General features: G+C 29.9%; 1 protein-coding gene across 1 annotated transcript in view; it reads left to right on the forward strand.

Moving 5' to 3' along the window:
* Positions 1-21,181, forward strand: part of LOC142325715 (nephrin-like) — an 885,014-nt gene that overhangs the window by 23,120 nt on the left and 840,713 nt on the right. The window lies entirely within an intron of this gene.

Here is a 21,181-nt window from a genome sequence, read left to right on the forward strand (position 1 = left end):
TTCTAATTTTAATATATTTTTATAATGTAGTTTTATCCCTTTTTTGTTACATTTAAGTTATATAAGAGTTAAATAAATGAAGGAAAAATTACAACGAAGTTACTGAATTTATAATTTTAGATAGTAAATTACGAAAATGGGTGAAGGTCTATATAAGCAAATTTGATTAAATGTTTTTGCCAATTATATAACTAAATAAGGTTTATGAATTTAGCATACTAACAAACATAAAACTTTTAAACAAAAAGCTTCAAAATCCTGAACATTTTTATCTGTTTCTTGAGTTGTGGTTTATTACAACTCTTACCCCAATGTTTCCTAAATATAATTTTAGATAAATGTTTGTATCAAGAAGTATAAATAATTCGAATGAATGAATCGTTCGAGAACTATAAATCACTCGAACGAATGAATTTGACGTGCGTAAAAAGAATGAAGTGTGACCCAAAAACGATTATAATCTTCCCAAAATAAGAAATAAACCAATGAAAATACACATTCATCCTTGCATATTACAGATTACATTTAAGTTTCACCGTTCCCAAAAATTACTTTAGTCTGATTTAATAGAATACCGTATTTTCCTAACCAATCACATATACGAAAACGGTTGAGCCGTCAAAAAGTTACTACTTCACACTAATCACAACTGTAAAAGGAACTGACCAATTATTTGGCAGTAAATACCAACCAATCATAATCCCTATTTTTAAACCAATAATAAGGTGTGAATAAAACTTACCAATTGTAATACACAAAATTTTAACGATAAAATACCTACTGTCCTTGAATGCTGTTAACATATATCATATACTAACACGAAACATTACATTTTGTAAGACTCAAAAATTGAGAAACATCCAGACAATGAATTTTGACAAAACACAAGAGAGAGAATTATTTTCACTATTATTTTATCTGAAAAGCATAACAAAAATATTTCTCAACCAATACAATTCCATTTCTCATTCGATATTATACAGCCTACTGTTACATATAATGGATGATTTCAATTTTGTATGTGAAAGATTTATTTCTATAAATTTTAAAAGATCCAAAAAAGAAAGTCTTTGTAGGCTATAAATTATCATAGTACAGTTAAATTTTTATTTACTTTTAAAGCGCAGTACCTTTAGCGTCCGAAAAAATAAGAATTATATATTCTCGGATTTGAGAATTAAATTTACAAATATATTGTTCATTTAATATATTTGTTTTGATACTTGAAAAACCAACCGGCATGTAGGTTACCAGTGTTTAATTTGTATTGTTCACCAGAAAGGAAAGTTGGTCGAGACATAAGGTCATGTCACAGAAGATAAAATATTACAGATTTTATGCAATGATGCGATGGTGTATTTCGATTTTACTAAAGAATCACTAAAGGTACGAAATAGAACCTGAATATTTGGTATTCCTGCCGCTAACACAGCCTGACTGATTGATCACTATTCTCGTTGCGTTTTTAAAGCAGGACCAACTAACCGGATGGAGATATGTAGTCGTACTTGGTGATCGGTTGGTAACAATTTTATAAATATAAACAAAACTAATTATTAAAAAAATATGTTTATGTCATTTTGAAAATCGTTTCGGACTTTCGTTTTCCCACGTTATAAATTTTAATATATGTAATTGAATAGAAATATGTGAACGTCAGTCGGAATTAGAATAATTTTTCGTTTTTTGTAATTAGTTTAACGTTTGCCTATACGCTATTATCGTAATTTAAATCTTCAATGTTTATATTTTTTTAGGTTAACAGATTTATGTTAAAATATAAATTTCTATGACTTTCGGTTTTATTAATTTTCTTATTTTCATTAGCAATTTCTTTTTCATCCAAGAATATCATGCTGTAATGCTCATGCTTATTCTCTTTTGATGTTCTACTATATCCTAATCAGACCAGATTAACATTATAATAATTTAATGGCTAAACACATCAGAAAGGTTTCAGTGTTGATTTTCTTGAAAAAATTGGTCACATCACAGAAGGTTTAAGCCAACAATTGTTTATCCGTTTACTAACAAGCATACAAATGTTTTTTTTTCTTTATAGATTAATACGGAGTAACATTATTATTTTATTAACTAACACAGATGGACATCATTGTAAATGCTGAAACACTACTTCATACATTTTTATTTAAAACCGCAAACTACTTACCAAATTTTATGGTTTTTATAATCAAAACAAATGTGTAAACTAATTCGACAGTATATTATGAAACTCATAATGTGAAATAAATTGGAGAAAACATTTTACAGGTTATTGAAATTAAACATTAAATAATGAATCTTCTTAACAGTTAACGTTTCACTTTAAGTTATATAATTTTTCTTTTCAGATGCAAGAAAATTTTAACGGGTAATCGTAAAAAGAAATGCGTAAAAATTTAGTAATTTTTGAATGAAATTTTTAATGGCAGAAGCTAATTTAAGAAAATTCAAAAGATTAAGATACGGGGATTCACTATTTTTTAGTAATTGTAAACTTTGGTGAAAATTTATTTAACGTTTGCCCTTTCATAACAACAACCTAACGTGCGTAAAAAGAATGAAATGTGACCGAAACACGATTTTAATTTTCCCATTTTAAGCTAATAAGAAATAAACCAGTGACAATAAACATTCATCCTTCCGTATCACAGATCTACGCTTAAGTTTCACCGCCCCCAAAGATTACTTCAGATACGGAAGTTCATCAAAAAACCAATAAATCCAACCTGATTACTATTAAGATATTTTCAGTCATTATGGTACTGTAATTAATATTTCTTAGTTTCAATTATGTATTGAAAACTGAGACTACTAGTATCCTGAAAGTTCTGTCCTACGGGCATTTTCATGTATATAAATGCTCAAGGATCATAAAAACACGTAAAATCTCACGAGGTTACAATGTTCTTGTTAGAGGAAAGCTATTCTACAAAACAGGCATCGGCAAAGCATTACCTCTGATGAAACAAAATAGAAAACTTGCCAGTATTACTCCATTGACATTACAAAAGCAATTAAAAATAAAACAGTCAAAGCTAAATGATGTAGATAAATTGCTATCAAAGAGACAATGCACCCATTATGGACTGAGATAGCTTCTTTGGTTTTATTCATATTTGGTATTTAATGACACTGACAGTACTTGTGGAACCAAAGATTTTGACTAGTCTGCAAACATCGATGAGATGAGTTTAATTTGAGTTTTTTTTGTATTGAATGTATTTATTTCTAATTTTTTTAGTAGAATGTAAAATAATTCATCTTCAAAATATCATTCACCAACATTTTATTTTCTCTATCTCCTAATTTTATTTATTTTCTCTATCTATAATGTTAGCTGCTCATCTAATGTTAGAATTCAGACATCTCCATAATGTATAGTTGCATAAGTGGCTTTTTCCATTTTCTGTGCATACCTGGAGATTTCAAAATTTTAAACAAAAATAACCAATTTAAATTGAATTTACGTCGTTTACCTCATATTCAAAAATAAACATTTGCCCTGAAAAATTATTAGAAAAAATTCTATTTTGCTACATGAAAAATTGTTGGTTTAGAAAGTTATTTTAGTTTGTAGAAAATTCTGCGAAAGGGAAATACACAGTTTTACGTCTAGACTCCTCATCTGTAGGCGTTTCCTTAGAAGGCTTCACATTGCTAGTTCGCGCCTCGCTTTCCAGACAAATTTTTTAGGCCAATGCAGTGATATATTCCCTGATACGATCAACATTTTCTCCAGATATTCTTGGTCATCTCTTCACATAGAAACGGGTCATTTCAAATTGGTTATGTCTTCGATGAATATTGTCACTTGAAAGATCACACTTAAACTCTCTGCGGATCAAAATTAAACTACAACTACAGTCAACATTTAGGAAACTGCAAAGCACAGCGGCTTTCTGTTCATGAATCGCCATCTTTGCTAGTGACACTGTCAAGTGGAAAACTTAGAGAATCCAATTACTACAAAATGCGCTACTAAAGCTGTCGATCTTTAATTAAGCCTTAAATCATCAGTGTACCCCTCATCCTTAGGTAATAACGAATTAACATGGCAAATTTTGATATATTTTTTTGTGCATGTCCTATATATATATAGCTGTTAATGATAATAGACTCAGAACTTCCTATTTTTGTCTAATGTATTTACTAATAATATATGCTGAAATAAGTTTTATTAACTTATTCTAAATTATCTATTTTTTAACAAATTATACTTTTTTAATGTTTTAACTTATTTAATTTTGCATTATTTTATGTATTTTTAATTAAATATTAATATAGCCTTTAAGCCTTTTTATATATATTTTTTTATAATAATTTGATTTCCATTGTCATAGTGCTTTGGTTTAGGTTATACCCCAGTTTCCCTTAATCCACCCAGCAAATATTGGGGAAATTTTTTTCATCTAAGTCATAAGTACTCTTTCTTAACATGATCTAAATAATGTATTTTTACGTACTGATCAAAATGGAATATTTATTTAAACACTTAAAGTAAAACAAGTTTTAATAATATGTGCAGGTGTTTAATACTTAATTACAGCGAAAGATGACAGCGCATAAACTAGAAATAGAAAATAAGGATTATTTTTAAATAGGGTATTACTATATTATATGAAGGAATTTAATAATGTAAGAAAACATGAAGTGTTTTAAGGCGTATCGGAAAAGAGAGAATCTTATGGTAGAATTTTGGAAAAAGAATAACCGATTTGATGATGTGTGTATATGTAAAAGGGACTGAGGTTTGGTTAATTTGAAAATAGAGAGCTGAGTACTGGTTGAAATCTTTAAAGGAATTTTATAATTAGTATACAGAAAACAAGTTAAAATGGTTGTTAAATGTAATACTGAGATTAAAAAGATTATCCAGAAAGAATAATAAATTGAGAAATATATTTGACGATCTCTTTGAGAGGTGGTAAATCTCGGCGTTTCATCTGGAGGTCCCGGGTTCGAATCCGGATAGGGTATGATATTTTTTGTGCACTACAAATACATATAAAGATATAAATCATATTTCCAAGTACAAGGTTTTGTGGTGATTTAATTATAAGTAAAAAAAACTGAGTCCAATACTACCTTCTTCTAGTCAATCTCAAAATTGAAAACCTCAATCCAAACTTACTAACACTTCATTTGATGATAAATCAAGAACTCAAGCTAAAAAACAAAAAAGAACAAAAAAAATTAAAAATATTAATTTTTTCTATCTTTTACTCATTTTTTTGTCGAATTCGATTTTAATCTTGTTTTAAAAATTATATAGTACATTTTTAATTTTAATTTTTATTTAAAATATCGATGGAAAAAAAATTCTGCTCAAGAGAAAACTTCCGCTTTTACCACATATTATTTTATTGGATATTGAAAAAATAAGAAAAAGAATGTGGAAAAATGATATGAAGAGGTTACTAAAAAGCGTCAGCTAATATTCTCTGGAATGCGGGAATGTGTGTTTTACTTTTTTTGTTATAACTTTCCCAAGTAATTTTCTTGAATTTTTGCGTAAAAATACTTATAATATCTGATGAACATCAGGCTTTATATTGGTTTAATAATGAATTATTATATTGAAATAATCCAAAAGTAAACAATTAATTAAAAAGATAACATATATATCTTTAAATTATTCATTCGGACAATTCTTTTTACAAATATTTCAATTTTGCTTGATATGTGAAAAATTTAAGACTGAACCGGTTAAGAAATCTTGTACAAAATAAATATCTCCATCGATTTATTTGATAAAGATTGGAAATATAATATCAAATAAATGGACATGTACGGATCAAACTGAGAATCTCTTTCTTTTATCTAAGTCGATTAAAAAACACGATATTATTACGAAGTACTTTTTACTGCAAATCTAAGCTTGAAGTAATATTTATATTCATTTTGAATGTACTCGTAACCCACTTTCTGTTTTTCGATTTTTTTTGTGGACTTAATGATATCGCCACATAAGGAGGTTGAAGCTAGTGTTCGGGATATGGAATTAGAATTTTGTAGCGTGTGAAAAACGCCATGCCTGAACGAGATTCGTACCCGGGACTTCCGGATGAGACTGAGACGTTATCACTCTGCTGAGAATAGTAATTAGACGTTTAAGATAAAAAGTATTGAAATTTTAACGTATTAATGGGGTTACCCAAATATAATTCAATTTAAAAGTACTTCCTGTTTTATCAATATTTTATTATATTTCATATTTTCAAGTGACCCAAGCATTACTGAATGTAAAAAAAAAAAATTTTTTAATATTTTTTTTAATGTTTTTTAAGATACTTAATATGCTCTGAGATAACTTACGTTGAGAGAAATTAATTCAGGAATATTTCATTAGCGGAATTCGAAATTGTTTTTTTCAGAATCGTATTATTTAACTAAAAATTACAATGAGCATAGGAATTAGAAAAGGTAAATTGAAATATGAAAGCAAAAAAAAATATTCCCCTTTTTAATATCCACCTTTACACGCGGTGGATTAAAAATAAGCTTTCCCTGCAAATAAATTTAAATTCGTAACAGGTAGGAAATTTTGATTTTCCAGCGGGTATACTCAACCTATATTCAATTGTTCAGTTCATTTTTGTATTTTTATTGAGAGTAATGGTACGTGAGCTCATAATATAATATTGAAAGTTTATGCTTCAGTGTAGGTGGAAAAATAATATCGATACTTATTCGTCTTGGAAAAATTTCGTGGAAATTTGCTAATTCTTCTACATTTACAAAGGTTGAAAATAAAATATGAAGATAGTTAAATCGTTAGATACGTTTTACTGATAACAAGTTCATAGAACCGTTAATTTTTAGTAACCAAAAATGTTGGAGACGTTAATCATGAGCCGTCTCATGATTAACGTCATGTTGGAGACGTTTAATCAATTAAACGTCAAATAAAATACTTTTTTTAGGAAATATCCGGAACAAGGTTACAAAAAATTCTAAGGAATTAAAAAATAGGTTTTATAGCCAAAAATTACTACATTTACTTCGTGACATAATATTTTCAGAAGAATGGAATTAATTATATGAAGAATTTATTATTCGTTTTGAAGCAGATTTTTCTAGTTCACTGATACGGACCGATGAAGCGAGCTTCAAATTGAATCGCCTAGTAAACTGGTAATAATTGTGTTTATTGATTTCATGAAATTTTTCCGATAATTATGAAGAAATAACTTAATATGACTGGTGCTCTAAATTCATTATTTGATTTAGAATCACAAAACCTTAATTAGGTTTTTCTTTCTTCGAAGGAATTCTAATAAACGATTTCTTGAATCGTTACGAGGTGTTGTCTCGAGTTTTAAAAAAATACTGTAGACGATATCAGTTATGGTTAAGAATGTTGAAGTACGAGAGAACTCAGAAGGAAATTATAGGCAAGTGTTATACCGAGATATACCTGCCTAAAGCTTTTGAAGCTATTAAGAAGCTGCGCCCGAACTTAAGGATGCACCCATGATTTGTTCACCATGATAACGCTCCAAAGTTTGCTCCAACTATTTGGCGAGCCGCTAGAATAAAACTGCTAGACCACACACCCTACAACCTGACCTCGCTTTATCTAATTTCGCTCTGATTTTCCAGGTAAAGAAAGGAGGCATTTTACGAACGATAATGACCTCCTAGGGGTTTGGGAGGATGAGTGTACAGAGATCTCTGTCGAAATATGGCAGGATTTCTTTGATTACTAATGGAGGATGGAGAAGTATATAATGTGTGGTAGAAGTTATTTTGGAAAAAAAAAAAAAATCGTATTGCAAAATTTTCTTGTACTCTTTTAATATCTTCTTCACATCATTTGTCTGTAATTGATGTCGAATGATATTAGTAAAATAAAATATGCGAATTTTTTTTCCCTTTGAAGAAGCAGTAATTGATTATTCCCAAAATAAAAATCTGAATGTATTAAAATAAAATGTTAACGTAAAATATTTATGACTTCTTATCTAAATTACAGATTCGAAATTACTATTAACTATAATTTGAGGTTTATCCATGCTACAATTTTTTTCTTATAATATTAAACCTAACCATAATAATAATTTAATAATTAATAAACTGATGAAAAGTTTATTACTGGGTTACATTGCATTGATTGAAGTTATATATAGTTGTTTTGATTTATTGTTTTGCAAACTGATATGCACTTTCGAGTATTAAAATGGGTAGCACTTGACAAGTTTCAGCTTTGTATTTGTCAACATTAAACCAGCTTTTAGTATTACTGTACTCTACTGTATTATAATTAATACACTATAACAACTTACCACTGAATACTCTCATAAACTATATTGAATAATATTTGCATTGCGAAACATTGTGTGTTTATTGTAAGTGATTGTACTTTACCGGATGGCATACTATGATCTTTACCCTACTGAAATGTAATGGTTTCATTACACGGTTACCTCAATTGGGTTAATGATATACTCATAGTAGGATTCATTACAGGTAATTAATATTATTAATGTAGGTAGTAGTATTATTCTGCTATCTGATTCATCAAATGTGGTTTTTCATAATAGATATCCAAGTTGATATTAAGTACATTTCTTTTTTCTTTTTTTTTTATAGAATAGATTTATTTAATTTTTATAGCATGTATAATAAATTCATTATTTTACTTTTTGTCGCTAAATTAAAAAGTTATTTTTTAAATAAATTAAAAACGGCTTCAAAATTAAACAAATTAAATGATAAATAATAATAGTTTTTTAATTGTTCTCTAAATTTTGATTTAGTCAACGTATGATGATTTTAATATTAGGTTGTTGACTGTCCTGAGTATTCTGAAGTTTCAGTAAAATATAATTTGATTTGTTTGTTTAGATGATTGAAGCGCATAGTTGAAAAAGAAATCTATAAACAAATTTGTAAATTATACATAAAAATAAATTTATTATTCTCTTTGTAAGTCAAACTTATGTGGTTTATACCTATACTAATGTGGTATGTGTTTTGAATATCAGTGATGAAGAAAAAATTTATTTATATGCTTCTTGTTATTTAAATCCTTAATATAGTAACTTTATTTAGAAGAAATAACAATATATCTGAAAACTTTACATATTCGTCAGTGTTTTCAGTAAATAAAAACATTATTGTAATATTGTCTTCTTTAATATATAAAAGTTTCTAAGTTTCATAAATTTATTAAATAATTATATTACAGTTATTATTATTATTATTATTAATAATTAAATAATGATTAAATAATTTCAGCATTATTCAATCTTTGTAGTGTATATTAAATTTTAATTAATATATTTGGAATCCATTGTAAGCAACTCAGTCGATAAATTATATAAAAATCAATAAATTCAGATACAAGTACAAATTTGTTAATTTATACCAAGTATTACGTATTTTTAACTGCAGAAGCGATGTATGATCATCTGTCATCATTATCTTTACTTATTTGTGGACAATACAATTCCATAGATACTATAATATTACTTACCTGCTCCGACCTCTTTTAAATATCAACATTTCTTAAATATAACTGGTAATGTTAAATGAAAGTACCTGTAATTCAATTTTTTTCCAGGCAAATATATTTATAAACAAATATATGACAGGTAACTTTTAAAATCAATTTGATGTTAAACTTTTGTTTTTAAATTATCTATAATAATTTACACATAATTATTTATACTTTTCTTTAATCGTCTCTAATCGGATCCAGCTTCGGTGGGCGGGGACACCCACCGAAACCGGATCCGCAATTACGCATTAACTCAAATCCTAGTGGTGTCTTCGCCTCAAACTACCTCGGTAGGACACTAGGCTTCACCCAGATAGCCACGACTCAGTCTTGTGTTAAATGCCATGCCTTTAGCATGGCATTCCCATGCTAAATTCCTCGGGATTTCCCTCGAGGTATTCCCCCGCCGGGACTCCGGTCTTGACGCCTAGCCTCTAATGCAGAACCCAAGGAGAGATCCTCTCCCACTGGACTACAATCTTGCATTCCCTTCCCCACCAACCACCAATCGCGTTTGCAAAGGAGTCCACACCCGATCATTGGTGATGGAAGCCGGAGCATACCACCTCTCCGGGTTGGGGGTGTTCCCTACAGATACTGCAGTTTCATTGTGCAATCTCCAACGGATTTATAACGTGGGCGATGTCACCTTACATCCATGGCCTGCAGGCGCATTTCCATGCAGTTTGCATGTGAAACACCGAGGCTCCTGAATACATTCTTTTCGGAAGTGGCCAGGCTCGCTACAGGTCAAGTAGTGGCCGCTACGATCTGGTCCAAGACAAAATTGGGCATTGTGGTCTGGCTTCCAGCACCAAAAACATAAGTGATCAAAGGTGCACCTCATCACCTGCCAGACCACCCAACCAATTCGAATTCACCCATCGGACAGAAATTTGTCCGCCAAGATGGGTGGCACTTCCAACGTGACCACTTGCGGCCACCCAAATGCCGGCCGCATGCATAGTATATCTTCGTAAGACCGACTCCCCTGTAGCCTGACAAAGTTTCTTTAGAACTCGTCCTTCGTAGTGAGCACATCCTTAATCACAACGTGAACCCTCCGGCCTTCTCTTCCCTTCAGATCCGTAGTGACATCCCCTACCTTTTCGGCGATGTCCTTGCTCAGTTGTTCAGCCACACCAGTATCACCTCGTACCCGGAGATGTAGGTCCTCCCTCTGCCCCTGACGTGCGGAGAAGACTCTGATCTCACCAGGAGACACTGCCTTCGTGATGGATCAAAGGAGGTCAGCGTAAGTCTTACCATCTGCCCTAACCACAAAACTGTTGCTGTCGGAGGACCCACGGGTATTTTCTTGCTCTTTAACGTCAATGCCGATGGTACTCGTGAAAGATACACATAATGTTTCTTCTCCACCCGCCTACACGTGTACCCCATGGAACGCCGTAGAATCTGCCAAACCCGACTCGAGGGCCTACAAAAGTATATTAGTCGATCCTGCATAATTTGCATCACTTGCGGTACGGACCTACAAAAGACCGAGGCACCTCACAGTTCCCAACCGCCGACTAAAGCATAGTCAGACCGGTCCACATCAGTTTTAAATCCATTGTCTCCTCCGGATAGATCACGTGCAGTGGACTGCTCGACAAGGACTTGGCCGGCCTTCAATTTGTCCGTTCAGGCCAGGTCCTGAATCCATGGAGCCTTACGGAACACCGGTGGGTTTTCCTCAACACCATATATATAAACAGATCCAACATCCTCTGACAACTCAGCGGTGTTCTCCGATAGAGTTAAGATAGGAAGACCCCCTGAGGCCAGCCTCTAAGAACTAACCACTCAATGTCTGCCTCCGCAATCAGTCGCTCACCGGAGTTTGTCATTCGACGACCAAGTTTTAGCCTATTTTAGAACTCCATCCGGAGTCTTCGACGCCTTAACAGTGATGATAAAATATATTTGTATAGCCTCATCCGCTGTGCTCAGTCGGGTAGATGATCTCTCTTGAGGCTTTACTGGTAATTCATCCAAAACATCTGCGAACTCCTCCAACTTACGAACATGAAGGTTTATAAACGCACTGATTTCAATTTTAGTGGTCGTATGTAGTCTGACCAATGAGCTCAGCTTTACGCAGCAAAAGAATTATGTTATGTACAAAACATTTCTTCCGTGACTGAAGACTTTTTTCCATGCGACCTGTACGCTTCCCTCTTTTGGCACGCTTCCCGCCATCCATGACGTCGTCCTACTGGACCGGAAGAGCCGGTAAGTCCTCCTCGATAGCCCTGCTCGTAGTTGACGCAATCAGACCGACAGCCCCTGCTGCCACTGAATTAAGTTTTTTACCCGTCCTCTTCACGTTGCGCTTCATCAACTACCGTCCCGCCCGCCCATGTTCTTCCATCTCTGCTTTCACCAAGCTATCATTGCCAATACTGTCCGATAGGACTTCTCTCACCGTAGCCCTACAAAACTCCTTCCTAGTGGATCGTCGTTCCTCCACAGGAGAGAAACCCTCTTTTTCTGATGGAGGCACTCTCTCTGACTGATGAGGGTCAGCCATAAGAGTAATAACAATATTGAAACAAAAAAATTAATCCAAAAGAGATTAATTAATTGAACGAAACATAAATTAAAGAAAAATTAATTAAAATAATTATTTATATTTAAATAAATATTATTACACTTAATATATTATTTACAGTTAATTATTTCTACACGTACATTTCTTTATATTATAATTTAAATGAAGGAATCAATTTTGTTTTACTTTCTGAGTAATATAGCTAGTACAGCTATACGAAAGGGAAAGTGTAGTAATTGATATCAAAGAGATCAAAAAATCAATATTTTTTTTTAAAGTTCTGCCTCAAGGGAAAATGTAAATAAACTTATTTCACCAATAAAATGCCTTAACTTTTTAAATTACCATTAAACATTTTATAACGTTATCTCTAAGCCCAAAATAATGGTTTTCATGATTTAATTTTTATGTACGGGTATGTTGATCTGTTTGAAGTTTAATAAATCTAGATTCACTGGACTCCGTGTAGAGTTATTACTCTGGCTTCAAATGCAGTCCTTATAGGATTTATGTTATTAAACTTTTGCAAAACCTGAAAAAAGAGGTTGGATATTTTGGCCAAAATAAAATGTTAATATTTTACTAGAGGATTTTATCAAAAACCTTTTTACAGAAGTTGGACCCCTTTTTATTATGATTATAAATTGCCCAATTTTTTTTTTAATTCCCTCCCACTCTCAAAAATGACTTGAGGTTTTTCCGTTTTTAGATATTTCCTGATTCAGAAAAGTAGTTTATGGAAAATTTAGACATGGAATATTTTTTTGCCCTAATGGGCCTTTAAATGATTATACATTTTTTCCCCCATTCCATTGCTATAGTCTGTGGGAACAAAAATCGGTTTTTTGAAATCTACTGTATAATACTCAATGCTTAATGTATAATACTCTTTGCGAGTAAATGTGAAATTTTTGATATTTCATTATCACATATCAAAATGTCTGTAAATATTAAAAACATTAATAATAAATAAAAGTAAAAATATTTTAAAAAAAAAGACTTAATTTCATAAACTTTCTATTCTACCCTAAAAAAAAAGCACATACAATATGATTTTATCTAAAAGTATGGCTATATATTTTTCAACATTTTTGAACAGTTTATTTAAAATTTAATATTACAACTTTGGAGTAACTTTTTTAAAATTAACTTTACCAAATTACTCCCGCAAGAGGCAATCCAAAATCTAAAACATTTTTTACACTTAAAAAAAAAGAATTATTAACGCCTAAAACGTATTTTTTAAGCATAAAAGTTACAAAATTGGGAGCCCTCTAGTTTGAGGATTCTCAGTTTTTAAAAAATTAAAAAGTTAAAAATGTTTTGGGATTTTAATTTTTTTTTTTTAATACTAATTTTAAAGTATATTGATTCTTTAAAATAGTCTCCTTGATTCGGCAATGTAAAAAAAAAAAATCGTTTGTATTTTTGACTAATTTATTTAACACTAATTTTAAAGTATATTAGGGTCATTAAAATAGTCTTTTCATTCGGGGGCTTCCAGTTTTAAATATTAAAATAATATTTTTTTTTTTTGTTTTTTGACATTAATAAAAATACTTTGAAGTATTTTTATAATTATAAAATTACTTGATACTTTACAGAATCTAAAAATAAATTATCTTAGGAAGATATCACTTATGCTTTATAAATTACGCTGCAATAAAAATTGCATTTCCTTCAAGAACTATAGAGCCACCTGAGAACAGGCTTAAACCTCTTAAAGGAAATCATGAATATCATTACCTGTCACTGGAGGAAAATGGATTATCCCGATACTTAAGAGAAATAAAAGCGGTTCCACATTCTGCATTAGATAGCACAGGTTTATATGCTAGAGTCGAGTTGTTCACATATCATTTAGTTATATGTATATATATATATATATATAATTTCAGACAGTAAAATATATTCTTGAGATCTAGGTAAAAAAAAGTACTAGCGTTTTTCTCATGAAATAATTAAAAAAGTACAACACATTATAAATTGTAAATTGCAGTGTAAATTTTAGTCATATCGTATTGATATTAAAAGTAAAACTGAATCGTTCATACTTTTAGGGCAGCATTTGTTTACAACTGTGAGGCCAATTATTGCAGTATCTATTAATTATTTTTAGTATATATATATATATATATATATATATATTAATTATATAAAATTGAAAAGGAAAAACATTTTTATTTTTGGTTATATAATGTCGGATATGTATAGGATAAATCTAAATAATAAAATTAAATCTGTAAAGAACACAAATTTTAAAAACTAGTATGTAATGTGTACAATAATATTAGCATGGTTATTATTTAAAAAAACCTAATAAAGATAAAAATTACATATGAGTACAAAAAAATCATAGTTTATATATGTTTTTCTTACATCTACGTAACAAATACCTACTCTAGAAGGTTAGCGTTTTCAACCTTAAAGAAAGTTTAACAGACTAACCTTTAAAGAAAGAATAGAAAAATTTAGGACACATAATATAATATAGATGAAACAATCCATTTGTGTACTTTCTTGCCGCTTAAAGAAAAGAATAAAAAACTGGAATGAACATTATTATATCAATCTTAGTTTAAAATTTATAATAAAAATGTTTAAGGTATATAAAAAGGAAAATCGATGTCAAGTTACTGTCATTTAGACATCGAATTTCAAGAGGTGGTTAAAAAAGGAACTAGTTATTTGTTTGTAGAATATTAGTGCTGTCATGTTATGGCATGAATTGCGTAAAAGCCTACTCTGTTGACTAGGTAATTTAACGTTTAAATAAGATTCTGTTTTTTAGTATTAAAAACATGTTAGATTTGGGTAAAGTTTTGTTATTTTAATATAAGTGTTTGCTTGGTAGATAACATTGATTTTATCTTAAATATTTTACTAGACAAAGATATTAGTTAATTATTTTATGAATTACATTGGTAAATGAGAATGAATAACTGATTCGTATAGTAGTTTTCATGCAATTTTCAAATTTGAAATCAGACTTCTTCTATCAAGCTTCGTTTTTTGTAACTACCATTCTTATTTTCAGGTAGTATCATGCATGAACTTCATAGCCATAGCACTTTGAGAACGTATTTTATTATATTATTTAACGACTAAATAGATTTTGTTTTTATTACAGTCCCTTAATTGTTGTCACATTGATTTGTTAGATATTAGTCATCATGTTTATTATTTACATAAGAATGAACAAGAATGTGACTCATTCTTCCTATTTTCATCTTACTATAAACATATTCACTCATTAGTTATTTGTCATTATTATACAGAGCGTTTCATAATGTTCTTCGGAGTTTCGAAAATTCATTAACAAAAAACTATTTCACTCATAAGAATAAAACAAGTACTGTACAAAAGAGTACTTCAAATAGTTTTGTTTGCACATATACTAGGCAGTTAGTAAACCATTTGCTCGCTAGGCGTCAACAGTAGAAAAAATGGCTGCCACGGGAAGCTAGAAGTCGTTTTGTGTGTTAGAATTTCACTTGTCAAAGTCAGTAATTTCTGTGCCACGTGCGTTTCGGTTGAAATTTCATGAGGAGCCACCAAGTGACAATTCAATTCGTGCATGGTGTAAACAATTCAGTGAAACTGGTAGCTTGTGCAAGCGAAAATCAACTGGTCGTCCATCAACCTCAGAAGTCAATGTCGAACGTATGCGTGCAAGTTTCATTCGCAGCCCGTCAAAATCGACTGCGGCTGCAGGCAGAGAATTAGGAATTCCGAAAACAATAGTCTGGAGAGTTCTCCGTAAACGTTTATTATGCAAACCGTACCATCTTCAATTAATCCAGCGTCTTTCTAATGGATATAAAACACGTAGGCTCGATTTTTGTTTACAGTTACAGGAACAGATATTGTTAGATGAAGGTTTTGTAAACAAGATAATTTTCAGCGATGATGCTACTTTCCATATTACCGGCAAAGTAAAACCGTCATAACGTGCGAGTTTGGGGAACTGAATATAAGTAACTCAAGATAAAAGCGATAAAAAAATAATTTTTCCTAAAACATATGTAAGAATAAAAATTAAATGATGTATTGACAAAGAGGAATGATTTATCCAAGTGATATGATTAATATAATCAATAACATAAATACTGATTGATTTAACCAGAAAGTAATTAACGATCTTAGAAGTTTATATATGGTGTAAAACCTAAAGAGTAAAAAATTTTAAGTCTTGCTTCTGATATTCAAGTTAAATGATGTTTGTTATCAGAATTAGGTTACGTCAGTTCTGAGGGGGGATCAGTATATTCTGCAATCATCGGCAGATTGGAAATAAAAACTTTCCCATTTGGCACTCTCACATCTATGCGCTATGTTATACCGAAACATTATTTGATGAAAAATAATGAATACCACATTCTCTCATTAGCTTGGTAAATAACTTTTTTTTTAGGTTCGTTTACCTTTTATCAAGGAATGTCTTTCGAAAAGTGCATATTGCGAATCATTTATCATTTCTTTATATCTGTGAGTACTTCTATTACAGTTTTCATGTATTTGTTGGGTAAAGGATCACTGGATTCATATAAAAAATATTAGGGTTGTTTAATTAGTGCTCTTTGGTATTTGTGTGGTTTGGTAAAGAGGGGTTTGCCAAAGGATTTGTCCAGTGAGGCTTTATCCACTCCAGTGGTTGTAAGAAAAGCCTGAGGCTAAGGTAATTTAGAATAAACTCGGGTATTCTTATAACTTCTGGTAAGTTCATTAAAGGAATCAATGAATATTTTTTATCACTTTTCCATGCACAAATTTCATGCTGATATAAGTAATTAAACTGATCTTATTTTACTTGAGGGCTTCTATGTTACCTTTATTAAGAAATTCCAGTTAAATAAAAAAAAACAGAAGAATCAAATCCATGAGCAACTATAAAAGAATCAACGCCAACTAATCCTAATCTAGTTATAATAAACAAACCACAAATAAATAATCCCATATGACAACCTTTAAAACATACTATACAACTTTTAAATTATAAACTTCGTTTTTATTTATTTTCTATGGAATGAATGAGAGATTGACTTGAGTATTAAGCAATTTTTTTTTTTTGGTTCCAGCACTTAGATAAAACTGTTACAAGATTTATTAAAAGATTTGTGTTTTTATAACTGGTAGTTTTTCTCTCATATCATTCTTTATTAAATCGATAACAGATTCAATGCGATTTTAATGAACAGTTTTTTTATTTCAAGAAAACCCTTTAAATATTAATAACCTTTGTCGCCACATTAAGGAACTGTGTCGAACGTTTTAGATAATGACGTCATTATAGCTACACATCATTATTAAATTGAAAACGTACACGGGTGAATTATTATTTTTTTTTAATGAACGAATATATTATAAAAAGTTTCTGAAAAAATTACTGGTTATTATGAACACATTTGATTGATTTTTTTCTTATTGATTCGCTTTCTTTTATATTTTATTATCTTTTTACATATTACTTGTATTTGATATTTAATTTTAAAGAAGTGATATACTAGTGAGTGTAAGTGAAATAAAGTTGCTAGATAGTTTTTTTTTAAATTTTATCTTGAATTTTTATTATTCGAAATAAATATATACCTCAATAAAATATAATGTTATTCTGCTACACGTTCTTCTTCTACAACAAAGATCCACCACAGCTATAGGGAAATAAATTATTTGTATCGTTTATATTATAAATATTTTTTAAAGTTAACAACAAAATAAAAATATCATGACATATTTTCATTGTTAATTTAATAATTTCTTATTCATTTAATATCAATTCAAATACTGATAAATTTATTTATTTATTTTTTTCTTTGATCGAGTAGTACAAATTATCAGTATTTGTTGAATTTGCCATTATTATTATTATTATTATTATGGGTGTTGTTTGATTGCAAACTGTTGGTTAATGAACATGTTTGTCAAATAGCATCCAAAACACGGAAAAATCCTGGACTGCTTTTATGGGCCTGTCGCTTATTTCAAGATGTTTGATCGATTCTTCATCTGTACAATAGAAGACAATGGTTTGATCAGTACGTAAATACGATCCTTAATATGAGATTACAATAGAAATTACATTTCTAATCTAATTGAAGCTGTGTAGAGTTGTCATTTTTAAAATAGAAGTTTTGGTCAAGCGTCTTGTGATTATAAAGCCCACTATAGTTTCAGGAGTCTTTGTTCGCTGAATGATCGGCTGTTGTTTAAGGATGTTATGTTTGCTATTAAAGTACTCAAAAGAAGTATTTTCAATAATATAACCAATATTAGTATACGGTTTACTGTTTAAAGAAAGAAACATTTTCTTTGGGTGCAGCAGCCGGTTCACTGGTTCTTTTGAGGAGGTCCTTAGAAAAAAATTAATGCCTGTTTTCCTGATTCTGTAGTTGATGTTGCTGATGGTATTTCATTAATAATTGAAGTCATCATAATTGAAGTCAATAATTGAAGTAAGTGATTGTTTTACTCATAGGAAAATTTTTCTTTTATTATTATTATAGTTTTTCTGATTATATGATTGGGCCGTAGCTCTTGGCTTTTATCTCTATAATTATTATTGGATATTGTATTATCTTTTCATGAATTTTGTTAATTTTCGGTTAGTTTTATATATAACTATTTCTTATTTTTTTATGCAACATATTAAAGAGGTTTTATACTGTTATGTTTCGCTTTCTCTCTATCTAGGTCATTCTAGCTTCCCAAAATCTTTTTCAACGGTTGATTTTGGATGGTTAAAAGGGGAGATGTGAAGGCCATCAAATTATTATTATTATTATTATTACTCCAAAATATATTACTTTTTCAAAATATATTACCCAAAATGAAAAACTTTTTGAGAACGTATTTATTTTATTTTGATTTTCCGACATAAAATTTAAAAATTTTGGTGGACAATAAAACAGACTTGCAGATTTCGTATTATTTAATAAATTACAATTAGTTTACTACATTTATATTTATCCTAATAAATTAATTACTAGATCAATCTATTACAGTATATATCATTTTACATTAAGATATAATTACAAATATTTGTCATTCATCCATTAATTATATTAGTAAATGAAACGCTTCATTTAGTAATCCATATATTCTTTGAGCCGGTTCATCTGTTTCCTTTTAATCGCTGGAAATTTAATTCAGAATTATCATATTAATAGGCTGAGGAAGTTGGGATGTTGTTCGGCTGTTATTTGTTGAAGGGTACACGTTGTACCAGGTGGAGTTTGTGGGTAGCTGGTTTGGGTAAGAAAAGGTTTAAGGTTTAGTTTCTTTAGTGCTTTCCTTCTCTAACCCCTTTTCCTTATTAGAAAATAGTAGGGGAACGTTTCGCATTTACCCCTTCGTACTACGGCGGGGTGAAGCCATAACATGCAGGTAATTAAACGAGGTACCAGCCATTTTCGCATTTATATCACGCAAAACTTGGAAAATAATTCAACACTTTTATCCAGGACTTAACTGCAAGCTTACGGATCCTGTCCTTAATCTTTAATGCAACCCGTGCTCTGTTCCGTGGGCTATAATTAAAATGCTAATTTTTCATATCTCACATTGTAAATGAAAAACGTTAATGTACTTATGCGTTTTGTATAAACACTGTAAGATATATTGCTACTTTTATGTTTACATTTTATTTTCAAATGTTACTGATTATTCGGATTTAATATCAAACGCGTTGAAATTTGAATATTTTTGTTAAATTAAAATTTTATTTTAGGCTAATATCTTTTATGTATTTATTCTACTGCACTGTACATCTTTTAATAATCAGATGATTAGTGATAAAACACACATGTATGCACGCATACGCATTCACATACACATGCATGTGCGCGCACATACATGAAACATTCACATACAAGCTTAAAGAGTATTAGTTTATATCTAATAACATCAAGTAATATTCTGTAATTTGAAGTTATATTTCCTGTTCATAAAATAACCTCCTGTACTTCTTTAAGTATTTATAAAAATATTTGTGGACATCTGTAATTCTTAAATTATAATTCTATGATGGAACCTCTCATATACAAGATAAAATTCTCTGTTTGAGGAATTTTATTAAGTTTTTTTTTTAGTTATAATTCAATATTCAGATAAAACTCTTCGGTGTAAATTAGAGGACAATTATCCTTACATCGGTATTTTATATCATTCATTTATAAATGATTATTTAAGTTTTCATGAACTCATTAATAAAATAAAAAATGGAGTTTTTTTTTTATTTTGCTTTGAATACACTTACATCTATAAATAAATTTATTATAACATCGATTAACATTAATTTTTATTTATCGTGCTAATCATTTTAAAACAAATCAAGAGTAACAAGATCACATAGTTTTTTTTAAATTACTAAAATGTGTTTCCGCCTTCTTTATAAAAATAAAATAGGGACAGTAAAAGTTAAAATAAGAAACAGACAAAAAAAAAACGTTAGAAACAAAGGCTGGTTATGTATGTGTGTATTGAAAATTAAATACAAAAATAGTTATCACTTTTTTTAAATAAAAATATTGTAGCAGATTGTAAAAGATTTACTCTTTAAATAAACTAAATTTAAAAAATTCTAGTGTATACTAATTATACTAATCCAGAAAATTAGATAATTAATATATGTATTGAATTTCTCAATAATTTTATAATTTATAGGTTTTTAATATACAATATTAATTAAAAACATTTCCGCTGTTTTTTAATTGATACCATTCTTTCAGTAGAACCATGATAAATAGTTACACTTATTGGCATTTCTTTTATTTCTTTGCAGTACTTTCTCATTTTACGTAAATGTCCTGCTCGCCTTTTCTGGGTCCATTCTTTTTTCTGAATCTGTCAGATGTTCTGATTTTTGTCTGAAGATGTCTGTGTCAATGATTTCTTGTGTTTCTGTTTCATTTAGATCTTCTTTGACCTCTATGAAGTAGTTTGAAATGTATTCGATCAAGTTACTTTAAAGTGTAGTTTCCATGATCAAAGATTTCTTTGCTTAGTCTGTTTTCTATCGTTCACATCAAGTATCCGTAGAAGGCTAGTCTGTGTTTTGTCTGATTATTTATCTACTTTTCAAAAATATTATCTTTTTTTTTGTAGTTTCCAACCATTTTCTGCTT

This window comes from Lycorma delicatula, chromosome 5, assembly GCF_047948215.1.
Source record: "Lycorma delicatula isolate Av1 chromosome 5, ASM4794821v1, whole genome shotgun sequence".
Lineage (NCBI taxonomy): Eukaryota > Metazoa > Arthropoda > Insecta > Hemiptera > Fulgoridae > Lycorma > Lycorma delicatula.